General features: G+C 39.1%; 1 protein-coding gene and 1 long non-coding RNA gene across 7 annotated transcripts in view; one reads left to right on the top strand and one right to left on the bottom strand.

The window, feature by feature from the left end:
• Window positions 1-14754, top strand: part of MARCHF1 (membrane associated ring-CH-type finger 1) — an 858143-nt gene that overhangs the window by 756435 nt on the left and 86954 nt on the right. The window lies entirely within an intron of this gene.
• LOC141372666 (uncharacterized) overlaps window positions 1-14754 on the bottom strand; it is a 190286-nt gene that overhangs the window by 117173 nt on the left and 58359 nt on the right. The window lies entirely within an intron of this gene.

The following is a 14754-nucleotide window of genomic DNA, read 5'->3' as shown; positions in this document are numbered from 1 at the left end:
TTTCTTTCTTTCTTTCTTTCTTTCTTTCTTTCTTTCTTTCTTTCTTTCTTTCTTTTTTCCTTTTTCTTTGCTCCTTTTCTGACTGTCTCTTGGCTCTTTTCTTTCCAATTATTTCTCCATTCCCAACTTTGCTCTCCTTTCTTATTTTTAACTTTCTCTTCATTTCTTTTTCCTTTCCCACCTTTTGGCCTTCCTGCTTTTAACTGCATTCCCTTTTTTTATATTCTGTAGGAGGCATTAATAATCTCTTGCCTTGAACATAGAAATATTCTTTGGTTCAGTGGCTTCCAGTCTGTCTTTTACCACCACAATTCATTTTTCACAATATTGTCAAATTAAACTAAATTTAGATTATTTTAACTCAAACAAATAGAACAATAGACTGTATCCCTTTAAGTCATTCAGTTCACTGAATTTGGACATAAAACTCTGCCAAAATACAGAACATTGCTATCAACCCCCCGAAAGATTCTTTAGGTTTCTTCCTATGTAGTTCTTCCATCGATGCCCTCAGCAGCCACTGATCTGCTTTATGTCCCTATAGATCAGTCTGCATTTTATAAGTAACATTGTACTATATATACTCTTGTACCTGACTTCTTTCACTTAACGTAATTATTTTGAGATTCACTGATGTTGTTGCATATATTAGTAGTTTGTTCCTTTTTAAAGTTGAGTAGTATCCTAAGGCATGAATATACCACATTTTGTTTATCCATTCACCTGTTGATGAAGATTTGGACTGCTTACAGTTTACAGTTTAGGCCTATTGTTGATAAAGTTGCCACAAACATTCGTATGCAAGTGTTGGTGTGGTTGGACATATGATTTCATTTCTCTTGAGTAAATACATAGAAATAGAGTGGCTAGGTCATATGGTAGGTGTATTTATTAGCTTTATGTGAAACTGCTGAATGATTTTCCTTTTTACACTTCCTGTACAAAAGTTCCAGTTGTTTTGCATCTTTGCCAGTTCTTAGTATTGTCAGTGTCTTACACCATTCTAATGGATTTGTGGTGATGACTTCATTTTGCATTTCAAGGATGATTAATGATTTGGAGTATCTTTTCAAATGTATATTTGAAATTAATATCCTTTTTTAAATGGTTGCTCAAATCATTAGCTTATTTTTACTGGGTGCTTATTATTACAAAAGTTTAAGAATTCTTTATATGTACAAGTTTTTTACCCAATATGTACTTTCCATTTTCTCTTCCTTTCTAAAAGCAAAAGTTTTGAATTTATATCAAGTCTAATTTACCAACAATTTATTTTATGATCTGTGCACTTTTTGTCTCATCTAGAAAATCTCATCCTAGTTGGAGGTCGCAAAGAATTTCCCCTATATTCTATTCTTGTGGTTGTACAGTTTTAGCTTTTTGTTTTGAATGAATCATTTTAAGTGATTTTTAATATGTTGCAGGGTAAGGATTGAGATTAATTGTTTTTTTCCTGTGGATATTCATTTGTTCCAGCACCACTTCTTTGAAAGATGTTCCTTTCCTCATTGAATTACCTTGACACCATTGTTGTAAATTAATTGATCATATTTGTGAGCCTATTTCTGGACTCTCTATTCTGTCCCATTGATGAATTTGGATGTATTTTATAGTTAGGGGGCCATTATAAATTGATTTTTTGTTTCATTTTAAAATAGACACAATCTTTGTTAAGGACCCTTGTCCTCCTCCTTACCCCCCAATGACAATCTTCACTGACTACGTATCGAAACATGTAGAACACTTTCAACCTGACACTGAAGTTCCATCATTGTCTAAAATCCTCCTTTACAGATTTATCATTGGCATCCCGCTTTTCCAATAAAATTAATTACTCACTGCTCCAAAAGTATACTCCAAACTTGCATGAAAAAAATCAAGGATAGGGTGTAAGCATACAGTGTATCTGTGGATCAGTAAGTAGTAAGGGACCCTGATATAGAAGTAAGACTCAGAGATTAAGCAAATTCTGTGTGGTGTTGGAGGGTAAAACTAGAATTAGTGCTGGAAGCCACAGAGAAAATGATTTCAGTGTGATACTGTGATGATACAGTTAGATGATATGGTTAGAGAAAGGCAAGGGATGTTCTCAGGAGACCATGAATTCTGTTATTGACCAAACATGGGCTTGGATGATCACCCATTGAGAATGTTATAAGTGGAATAACGGTGTCAGATGGGGGTTAGACCCCGTCTCCTTTATAAAGCTCCCCCTAGCCCTGAGATTACGTAAATACATTCTCTAAATTTATTAGGTTTTTTAGTCACTAAATATTATTTTCACAACCAAGAAGAATCTTTTAGCTTTTGGCCCGTTTATGTTCCCTAGAGCCAGTTTAATATTTCATTTTTTTTAAAGATTTTTTTTATTTATTTATTTCAGAGAGAGAGAGAATGAGAGACAGAAAGCACGAGGGGGAAGGGGGTCAGAGGGAGAAGCAGACTCCCCGCCGAGCAGGGAGCCCGATGCGGGACTCGATCCCGGGACTCCAGGATCATGACCCGAGCCGAAGGCAGTCGCTTAACCAACTGAGCCACCCAGGCACCCTAATATTTCATTTTATACTTAATCCTTCAACATGTTACTCATGAACTACTGCTGAAATGAGTGGAGGCTCTTTTTTTAGAAAAGAAGCTTCCGCAGTAACATTTCCCAAATGAAATTCTAGAATCATTCTTCATAAGGTTTTATTAATGTATTACTAAATAAGAGAAGCCATTTGTAAATGATTATGCTTGATTATTCTTTGTCACATCCATAAATTATATATTGGGTTCTCCTAGTGGAGTGGATCTAAACTGGTCAGGGCAGCAGGAGGTAACAGCTTTAGCATCTTTCAAAACAATAATTAATTTTCAAAATGCCAAGGCCAATTGGCAGTAGTTAACATTGCCCCCAGAGCATAATCGTGGCCTGGATGCCATAGAGACAAGTTAAGTTGTCTTGTGTTGCCTATAAATGGATTCTCAGAAAACCTAATTTGAAATTACTGCCTTTAATTATACTGCTGATATAAATAACTTTGATAAAATTCGTACAGCTGGCCTCTTGTTTGTTTTTCCTACTTAAATGCACTGTACAGTATAATCATCTGAAATAAACATTCATTACAAAGAATGCTTCATTTCAAAGAACATATTATTCTTCTCATCCAGCCAATTGTTATTTTTTCTTCCCCAGCCACATTTCAATCTTGTACCTATTAAAGGGATGAACAAATTACCACGCTCTCATAATGTACCAACTAGTAAATTAAGACAATTCATTGGTGCTGAATAGGGCCATGCATTTAAAAGATTTTAATTCATTTGTAGCTTAAATTACCCTGTTTTCTTTTCTTTTTAAACAGACCCTGCCAACTTAAAAATTGTTGAAAGCCATACTCTTCTCTGAGCCGTATAGTTATGTCACTTCCTAAGTAGGAATCCCTATCTTTGAAAGAAAAGAGACGACACATACAAATGGCTAACAAACACATGAAAAAATGTTCATCATCATTAGCCATCAGGGAAATTCAAATCAAAACCACATTGAGATACCACCTTACCCCAGTTAGAATGGCAAAAATTGACAAGGCAAGAAACAACAAATGTTGGAGAGGTTGTGGAGAAAGGGGAACGCTCTTACACTGTTGGTGGGAATGCAAGTCGGTACAACCACTTTGGAAAACAGTGTGGGGGTGCCTCAAAAAATTAAAAATAGAGCTACCCTGTGGCCCAGAAATTGCACTCTTGGGTATTTACTCCAAAGACAGAGATGAAGTGAAAAGAAGGGCCATATGCACCCCAATGTTCATAGCAGCAATGTCATCAATAGCCAAACCATGGAAAGAGCCGAGATGCCCTTCAACAGATGAATGGATAAAGAAGATGTGGTCCATATATACAATGGAATATTACTCAGCCATCAGAAGGGATGAATACCCCACTTTTACATCAACATGGGTGGGACTGGAGGAGATTATGCTAAGTGAAATAAGTCAAGCAGAGAAAGTCAATTATCATATGGTTTCACTTATTTGTGAAACATAAGGAATTGCATGGAGGACATTAGGAGAAGGAAGGGAAAAATGAAGGGGGAGAAATGGGAGGGAGAGATGAACCATGAGAGACTGTGGACTCTGAGAAACAATGTGAGGGTTCTAGAGGGGAGGGGGTGGGGGGATGGGTTAGCCCAGTGATGGGTATTAAGGAGGGCACGTACTGCATGGAGCACTAGGTGTTATTCGAAAACAATGAATCATGGATCACTGCATCAAAAACTAATGATGTATTGTATGCTGACTAACATAACATAATCAAATGAAATTAAAAAAAATCACAGCAGATTTACTTACACTTTTTCAAGTTTAAACTCCAGGATAGATCATTTAAAAATTGTAAGTTGAGCTATAGGGGGGGGTATTATGCTGAGCAAAATAAGTCAATCAGAGAAAGACATGTATCATATGACCTCACTGATATGAGGAATTCTTAATCCCAGGAAACAAACTGAGGGTTGCTGGAGTGGTGGGGGGTGGGAGGGATGGGGTGGCTGGGTGATAGACATTGGGGAGGGTATGTGCTATGGTGAGCGCTGTGAATTGTGTAAGACTGCTGAATCACAGACCTGTACCTCTGAAACAAATAATACATTATATGTTTAAAAAAAAGAAGAAGACGATAGCAGGAAGGGGAAAATGAAGGGGGAGGGGAATTGGAGGGGGAGACGAACCATGAGAGACTATGGACTCTGAGAAACAAACTGAAGGTTCTAGAGGGGAGGGTGGTGGGGGGATGGGTTAGCCTGGTGATGGGTATTAAGGAGGGCACGTTCTGCATGGGGCACTGGGTGTTATACGCAAACAATGAATCATGGAACACTACATCAAAAACTAATGATGTAATGTATGATGATTAATATAACATAATAAAAAAGTAAATAAATAAATAAAATTTAAAATCATTTAAAAAAATGAAAGAAAGAAGACACATCTTTCGTTTGATATGCTTTTTAACTCCAAAGTCCAAGGAAAGGACCTCAAAAATTATATCAAATATTGGCCTCAGTTCATTTATTTTGTAGGAGAGCAGAATTGCCTCTTTTACAGAGGAGAATGGAGCCCTTTCTTCCTGGTTCACTGTGATATGATTGTCATCTCTATATCCACTGCAATCAGGACAGGATTTACCAAGGTCAATTCAACGTAGTCCAACTATAACCAAGCTCAGTTGAACTCAATTCAACTGTTGCCAAGCTCAATACAACCCCACAACTCTTTATTAGCTACAAGGCACTATGAAGATTTTCAAAATGAGTAAGACGTGGCCTCTTTACTCAATCTGGAAAAGAAGCAAAAAAGATTAACTGTAGAACATTGTGGCAGTTTGGAAATGGTTAGACAGGAACACAGATGATAAATGCTAGAGCAGTGGTGAAACCATAAAAGAAGTTAAAAGGGCTGTTGGAGCTCAAAGGAGAATGGCTGTTCATAAAGCTGAGAAAATGAGGTAGCCCTTGAGGAAAATTCCACGGCTTCACTTTTGCTGTTTTCTCTACAAAGAGCCGCATAGAAATAAAAGCATGGGACACGTAAATAATGATGTACTGTATGGCGGCTAATTTAACGTAAAAAATAAAAGCATGGGACAGGGCACCTAGGTGGCTCAGTCGGTTAAGCGTCTGCCTTCAGCTCAGGTCATGATCCCAGGGTCCTGGGATCAAGTCCCACATCAGGCTCCCTGCTTATCGGGGGGTCTGCTTCTCCCTGTCCCTCTGCCTGTTGGTCCCCCTGCTTGTGTTCTCTCTCTTTCGCTCTCTCTCTCTGAAACAAATAAATAAAATCTTTCTTTTTTAAAGCTTGGGACATATTTGGTAATATGATAAATATGGATATGATAATTTTGACAAACAAATGAGCAGGGTGTTGCTGGAATCCAGGAATTAAGAGGAGTTAAGGCTGAGATAAATACCAGAAAAATAGATGGGAGTCAAAACACAAAGGCCCCCAAATCCCAAACTGCCCTCTTTGTATTTATTAAGTAATCAGGAACCGTTGAAGCCTTCTGATCAAGCAAAGGAGATGCCTGGAATTACAAGATAAATCTCGAAGCTGTGGTTATACAGATCAAAAACAGCTCCTACATTCTATCTTGTGGGTCTGCATTATGGTAGGAAAATGAGAGGCAGTGAGAGTTGTGAGAATATCTTCCTCTCTCTAGGCAATTAACTGCAACAGGTTGAGGAAAGGGCCAGGACTGGAACTTGATCTTCTTGCAGACTGGGCACCAGACCTGCCATCTACAGGATATACAACTCAGGAGCATGAGAGATAGTCCAGGCCAGCAGGTGGAAGGGCAACAGCCAGCCAGTTTATCTGATGATAGAGCCCACCCTAAACCTTCAGTGTCTGAGTTTAAGTTTTCACTGGAGCAGGGCCTGGGACAAGGACTTATAGCTTGTTTGGGAAGTGTTCACTGGGCAACAGGAGTGAGGCAGAAGGAAAGTGAGACAGAAAAAAAAGGGCAAGCCAATTGAAGGGTATAGTAAAGAGGTCACTGATATGGTAACAGGATCTCCTTATGAAATGTAAAGAATGTCTCCAAGGATTGACCACCTGAAGGACTGGGGCCTGATGACTTACCTTCCAGCTTCTGCTCCCTTTCGGCAGAGAGCTACCTAGGGGTAACATCTCTGTACTTCGGGCTGTCCTTGTACACAGGCTTTCACAAAGTAACCTCCATTGGTATTTGGCCAAACTAAACCTGCCATTCTCTTTCATGGAAGTTCCCAAGGCAGTTAACAAAGCCAGGCAACTGCATATCCTCATAATTACCATTGGCCCTTACTATACAAATTCCAGAGCTACTGCTTGCTTCCCCATCACTTGTGCCTCAGCCAACCCAGTGCTTGTGAGGCTACAGTTCACTAGGCATTATCACCACCCCACTTACCACCAGCAAAGAGTTCCCTGTGAAGTTTGATAATGAGTGACCCAGCTCCTACATTCTATCTTGTGGGTCTGCATTATGGTACTGTTTCTGCTACCAATTATATCTCAGTCTGGGTTCCCCTCAAAGCAGTACTGCTGCCAAGACTTTTAGTGCACGTGGTGTATTTCGGAAGTCATCCCAGGAGTCATCAATGAGGAATTAGGAAACATGAGAAAAAAGTGAGTAAAAAGTCAATTTAAGGGTGCATTTTGAAGTCAGTTATGATTCTAATGGGATTCCTGAGAGATATCCAGTGTCTTTCTGAATTCTGTATCTGACAGAGAGGATGGATCATTTTTCCACAAGCTTCTGACTCCCATATTTTTGAGTTTGTCCCTAGAGGTATTATTTCCCTTGTACTCAGGCTTGTACAGAGCCAAGTGGGTTTCCATTGTTTTAGGAGTAGAAACTAGGCTGCATTCCCTTGAGATGGGACATTCTCACCAGGAGGTCGGTTGGTGCTCACAAAGGAATTGTTCTCTAGGGCTGCAGTTATCAGAAGTGGACTGAGATGTGACATGGGGTACCAAAGGCAACTGCCTGAATCTATTTCTCTATCTATCTCCCAGGATGTGTACCTTTTACAAGGTAGCTTGGGTACCATGGTGGGTCCTCAACTCCTTCACAGAATGGTGTCTATTTATTCCCCCAAGAGATGTTCCTTCCTCTCAGAATCAGCCTTATCATCTCCTGCTCCCAGGGGTTCAATCTTGACTGCTGCTCAAAGTCATCTTGGATCTGATCTATATCAATAGGTACGGATGGCTTTTAAGAAGGAGGAAGTGACATGAGCTGGTACTTCAGAACAAATCCCCTGCTGTGCCCTCCCTGCTGACAATCACCGTTCCATCTCTGTTTTTAACTGTCTGTTCCAACAGGACATGTAGGCTGGCATAGCTTGGCCTCTGTAGACCAGTCGGGCTCCACTTGCTGGCCTTCCAGGGCCTTTCAAGGGGAGCTCAATTCTGCACCATTAGCTTCTCCTTTAGACCTCTCAAAGAATCTAGCCTCACTCTAAGCCTCACCCCTAATGGTGTGAATTGCCAAAGGGAGATTTGTCTTTCGTTTTTTTGAAAGGATTTTCAGTTTCTCCCAAGACCTGGTGTGCCAAAAGGAGCATTAAGACAACTTGTCATCCTGCTCTTTTCTTTTTGTCTGGCTTGCATCTTTCTTAATGCACCATTTCTAATCCACAAGATTATAGACTCAACTTCAAGATTTCTTTCTTATACATCTAGATTTTGTAATCAGCCAATGCTACAGATGTAGCACAATGTTACACAGTTTCCTAGGGGTCCCACATGGACCCCAGGATGAAGTGTGGTAAATTTTGCACAATACAGGGGGGAAAAAAACATGTGACTTTCTAAAAGTAATCTCATTTCTTCTATCTTCCTCTTGAGTTCTCTTTATGGCTGATACGGAAAATGTTTGATTTTTTTTTTTTTTTTCAAAAAAAGATCTCAGTCTCTCCCAGTTCAAAACTTCATCACATCCAATCTTTCAAGGTTTCTTCCCATTATCCCTTCAATTTTCAGAATACACTAGGGCATGGAGCTCTCTTTAGAGTTCTATACGCAGGTTTTTACTAGGTTTTTACTGCAGGTTTTACTACTATTGCTAAGGCACCAAGACCTGGTGACTGGCTCTTTGTTACAGTCAAGCAGGGCTCTGATCTTCCAACCCGTTTGAGTTTTCACTGTCATTGCCAGGCCTTTTGCCTGGTAGTCTTTTCTGTGGCCTTCTGTTACAAAGTCACATTTGACTTGTACTCTCATTGACCCTTGCTTACTTCCCCAGGCCAGCCATCTCAGGTTATCTTTCACACACACTCACCGAAGCACAAGAAGACAACTGGATTTCCTCACTCTACCCCATTCTGAAAGAATGGGAAACTGGCACAGGTGCCTCTGTCACTTCTACCCAACCATGCAGGTGATATATCAGGCACCTCCCTTGTCCACTGAAAAGCTAATCTGAAAGACATTGCAGTCTTTCCAGGGAAAGGAAGAACAAATGTCATTCTCCTGGTTTTCCCACAACCATCTCCTGGTGAGGCTTGCATATACCCTGTCCTGCCCCCACCTTTTCTCCCCAAACCATGTTCAACCCAGGGTGGATAAATGGGGAAGGCAGACACTGGAATTTCATCCTCCGTTCTTCTCTCCCTCTCCTGTTCTTCAGCAGCAGGTAGTAGTGAGCAGGGGGTAATTATTCTTCCTGTAAAGTATTGATTTAAAGTCATACCCTTTATCTCCCTACACTATAGGCTGTAGTAAAACTATACCCTCAAGTTCAAGATCTCTTCTAGATGTATAAATATGAGATTTGAGAATTTAGAAAACACTTTTTTCTCTCTCAAAAAAAATCAAGCTTTCAAGAATATTACCACTGGAGTCTCAGGAAAAAAAAATGTCTAATGTGAAATTAGAAGTAAAATTGTATCCCTTTTGACCTAAGCCAGTGGTTCTTAACTTTGGCTGCGCATTAAGTCAATGGGGCAGCTTTTAAAAATACTGATGGTCAGGTCCTGTACCCCGGGGTCCATTCTTCAAAAGCTTCTGGAATCAGGCCCAGTTAGAGGTATTTATTTGAAAACTTCCCCAGTGATTCTAATTTTTAGCCAGGATTGAGAATCACTGACCTTAGACTGTTATGTGTCTTCTCTCTGAATGAGAGGATACCATTGAGTCCACTGTGGAGAGAAAACATGATTTGCTGGGAATGAATAAAAAGAATTCTAATATTTCGTGATTAGCATCTGACTACAACTCTTGTACATTCCACAAAGCAGTTATCTGATCAGTGATTTCATGTTACCATCATAACAATTCTTTTACGTAGATACCATGCTGAGTACTTGTACTTGAAGAATGAAAGTGGAATCCAAAGAGGCTAAATAAGCAATGACTTTATCACTTAAATATTAGAGAAAAAAATACCAACCCTGATTTTTGATATTAATAGTTATCATTTATGACATCATCGTTAATATGATTAAAAAGTTGGGACACGAGAGTGGCTCAGTCCGTTGAGTGTCCGACTCTTGGTTTTGGCTCCCATCATGATCACAGGTTCGTTCGTGACATCAATCCCCCGTGTTGGGCTCCACGCTCAGCAAAAAGTCTGCTTGAGACTCTCTCTACTTCTCCCTCCACTTCTCCCTGCCACTCTCTCTCTCTCTCTCTCAAATAAATAAATCTTTAAAAAGTTATTTTTCCTTTTATTGAAATTAAATTTTTAAGTATTACAGAAATATATAACCTAAAAAATAAAGGTTCTCATAATCCCATCTCACAAAGATAATCACTGCTAATGGTTGGATGTACGCTCCTCCAAATGTGTCCTATTCATATGATAGCAAAAATCATGAAAGTATTATTTACCCAAATGAGATCATACTATATACAGCTTTGAAGCTTAACTTTTCACTTAAAAATATATCCTACACATGTACTGTGTGAGCTTGTGTGTGCATGTATGTGGTGTATCCCTTCTTAAAATGGCTTACGTATTTCAATGTTAAGAAACTAAACATTTGGGTTGTTTCCAATTTCGTAATATGACAAACCATACTATAATGAACATTCTTGTTATAATGAACATATCTTTGGACAATTTTGTAGGTGTTTTAATAAAATTGATTCCTGTGAGTAGAATTTCTGATTTGAATCCCATAGACATTTGCTACCTTAATAAAGTTTACCAAATTGCCCTCCAAATAAGTTGTGCCAATTTACAATTATTTCAACAATATATGGCAATGCTTGGTGTCCCCAACTTTGGCTACACTAGGTATTAATCTTTTTTAATGTGCTGATCTGATAAGTGAAAGTAAATGCCATTGTTAACTGAATTTGCATTTGTTTGCTTATTGAGATGGAGCATCTTTTTACACGTGGCCAAAAGCCATGTGCAGTTCCTCCCATTTGAACTACCTGCCTGTGTGTCTTACTCATTTTTTCCTAAGATCAACCAGTTTCTCTCTTTTTTTTAATTTGTAAAAAGTCTATGAGTACTATAGAAATTACCTATTTGGCTATCATATATATTATGAAATATGGCATTATTTATGGCTTTGAGTTTTGTCTGGGGTAATGTTGGTGAGTGTACATGTTTCTTTTTTATAAGTTAGAAGTTTTTATTTTTTTAATTACCATGCTTAACTGTCTTTTCCTATGTTAATTTTTTATTTTATGTCATCCCAAGAAAGGGATTCCCTTCCACAATATTATAAACTACTCAGTTATGTTTCCTTCTCGTATTTTTATTTTTATTTTACTACATTTAAGTCTTTTATCCACCTAAACTGCAGTGTAAGCAAATAAGAAAGGGATCCAGCTTTACATTTTTCTGAATGACTAGTCATTTCTGCCCGTGCTATTTATTTAATAACCTGGTCTTTTCCCACTAATTTGAAATGTAACTTTATTAAGTACTAAGGAATAGAAAGCTAATAAATAGGTAGGTGGATAGATATGTAGATGATAGATGATAGAGAGATAGTTTTCCACATACATATTCTCCTGATTTCTGAAGATTCATACTATGTTTTGATATCTGGTAAAAGTACTCTAACCTCTCATCCCACTTAACTTTAATACAATTTTTTCATTGGACATTAAAGATGTTTCCCTATGTTACGTTTTTCAACTGATTTTTGAAATAATTTTTATCATACTTAAAAATAGAACAACCAGTTAGGATTATATTCTTTAAACTCTCCCTTTTCCAGGGGTGCCTGAGTGGCTCCATCTGTTAGGCATCTACCTTCGACTCAGGGCATGATCCTCGAGTCCGGGGATGGAGCCCCACATCAAGCCCCCTGCTCAACAGGGGGTCTGCTTCTCCTTCTCCCTCTCCCTCTTCTCCTCCCCCACTTGTGCTCTCTCTCTCTCTCTCTCTCACTCTCTCTCTCTCATTCACTCTCTCTCAAATAAATAAATAATAAAAAATAATAAAAAATAAAAAATAAATAAACCACCCCTTTTCCCAATCCCTGCTGCATCTTGGATGTATTGAATCCTAATTCTTTCCCCTGCTTATAGTCACTCCTAGACTTTCCAGTTCTCAGCTGCCAAAGTGAGTTTTCTAGTGCCCGAATTTAATCATTTCTATTTGCTGCTGAATATCTGTCAATGACTTTCTATTCACTTTATGATATAATCCAAAAATTTCAATGTGACATACAGGATCTCTGTCTACTCCTTTATACTGACTTTGTATCATTTCTTATCTCTCTCAACACCCTCCCTCTAGTCATTATAAAACTGGGTTCACGTTAACTCTTTCTTGCTCAGGCATCATCTCCCACAGGACACTTACTTTGAATCTCTGCTCCATTCTACGTGAGGTGCCCTTCCTTTGTCAGGACTCCCATTACTAGATGAGACTATATTAAAATTGCTTGTTCATTTGAATCTCTTTTCTACTAAACCAGAAGCTCCTTCAGGATGCTATCTTTTCTTTATTCCCAGAATTCTCCATAGTATCTATTACATAATAGACCTTTAATTCACGTTGCTAAACAAATAAATCTAAAGTGACACAAGCTCGGGTTAATTTTATACCAATCAGCTGGTCAAATAGCTTCCACTGTCTTAATTGGGCGCAGGTAGTTTTTCTAGGAAGTCATCCCAGGAAGCACTACAGGCTTGGGTAAAGTAAGACAGAGAGAAAGGGGAAATGCCAATAAAGGGGTGTGTTGATGAGCTAGGGTCAGTGGAGCCATAATCCAGCTTGGGGCCTTTTGAGAAACTATAAGTCACTTTAGAACTATCCCTCAGGAGAATGGAAAACCTAGAGCATTTATCCACCGGCTTCAGTCCAAGAGTTGTCCCCAGAGGTTTTAACTTATGCCACACTTCCAGGTTGTGCCTGTGTGTAGCCAAGGGAGAGCACATGGTACCAAAGACCCAGGGTATAGAACCCTTGAGTGCACAGGCACTCAAGTGGGAATCAGTCAGCATCCAGGTGAACTCAGAAGAAGGCCAAAGGGGAGGGGGTGGGCATTAATGGCATCTGCTACAGTAGCTGATACTATAGCCTCTGCCCCACCTCCAAACTGAACATGTACCAACTAATATCAGACGTGAGCTGTTTGAAGATTCTTGATGGACAAGAAGCATGATTTCTATTCCCTTCAAAATACTCAAGGCTCATAGACACAAATGCTATTTGATTCAGTCTCATGGTGGACCAAAAAACCCTCCAAAGGGAAGCTGCATGTTTTTTCAAAGTTCTGTGTTATTATTCATTGACAAATCACTTTCTCATTGTAGAACATACATTTGCTCAAACCTGTGAGACAATAAAACTTTTTTATTATGATTATGTCTAACATCCTTTCCCTGTACAGCTTCATAGAACTGGCTTCAACATGTCATTAAGTAGCCATGGATATCCATTATGATGCTCAGAATATTTTGGTTCACTTTTATAATATCATCAGTGATTTGAGGTCACTTTTGGACTTCATTGCTTTTTTAAAAGAGAATGAGTAGTAAACTTCACTTTATTCAGCGACTGCTGCATGCAGAACTCCCTACTAACCTCAGTGGTTGTATATAAGATAAGTGTTATACAATCTAACAAAACTTACTGCTTACTGCATATTGTACAGAAATGCTTATATTTGGGGCACCTGGGTGACTCAGTCATTAAGCGTCTGCCTTCAGCTCAGGTCATGATCCCAGGGTCCTGGGGTCGAGCCTGGCATCGGGCTCCCTGCTCAGCGGGAAGCCTGCTTCTCCCTCTCCCACTCCCTCTGCTTGTGTTCCCTCTCTCGCTGTGCCCTTCTCTGCCAAATAAATAAATAAAATCTTAAAAAAAAAAGAAATGCTTATATTTTACAAAAATTGGCTATATACCTGTTCGATGGATGCAGTTAATCTGAATAAAAAATTTGAGATAAGTGAGTTTTGATAGAAATATTGAAGGATATAACCAAACATGGACTGGTGTTCAAAGATGACATTCAAATATTTTAAAAATACAGTGTTCATGGATTGGTAGGGAAGCCTCCGAAAATACTAAGTCGGAAGCGTGCAGATGTAAGTCAGTCTGTGAGAGCATGCTGGGAATGCCGTCCTTCCCTCTTGGCCCCCGGGTCCTCTGCCTAGAGTATTTTTGATCCCTTCTTTAGTAACTCCTGCTTGCCTTTTAGATTAGCTCAAGCCTCATCTCCTATATTAGTTTCCTATGACTCCTTGACAATTTACCACAAACTTCTTGAATTAAAACACTTTATTATCTTATGGTTTTGGAGGCCAAAGTCAAATACGGGTTTCACTAAGCCAAAATTGAGGTGTCAGCAGGGCTGCATTCTTTCTGGACGGTCTAGGAAATATCCCATTTTCTAGCCTTTTCCTGCTTCTAGAAGCTATATATAGAGATATATATATGTGTGTGTGTGTGTGTGTGTGTGTGTGTGTGTGTGTGTGTATCTCCTTGGTCAGGGCCGCCCCTTAGTTTCCTCCTGTGTAAAGGAGAAGTGTATTCTCAGGTGGGTAAGAGAACAAATGAAAGGGCAAGGTTCCTCATCCCAAACCTCTTGCTCTAACCTACTCCTGAGAAGCAGCACCGACTTCTCAGTTTCCTTACCGATAACATGGAAATAATCACAGCATTTAGCACACTTGCTTGTCATGAGTATTCATGAACAGACAAATGAAAATTCACTGACCGTGATTGGCACATACTATTCACTCTAAAGTGTTAGTTGTTACTATTTCCCCTGGTGAGATTATTGTAAGGATTTAGGAAACAGTTGATAAAGCCACA

Source organism: Callorhinus ursinus, unplaced genomic scaffold (assembly GCF_003265705.2).
Source record: "Callorhinus ursinus isolate GAN/ISIS: 27379988/994484 unplaced genomic scaffold, GSC_fseal_2.0 scaffold4, whole genome shotgun sequence".
In the NCBI taxonomy this organism is placed as follows: Eukaryota; Metazoa; Chordata; class Mammalia; order Carnivora; family Otariidae; genus Callorhinus; species Callorhinus ursinus.
The sequence above is the reverse complement of the archived record's forward strand: the minus strand, read 5'-3'. Positions and strand labels throughout refer to the sequence as shown.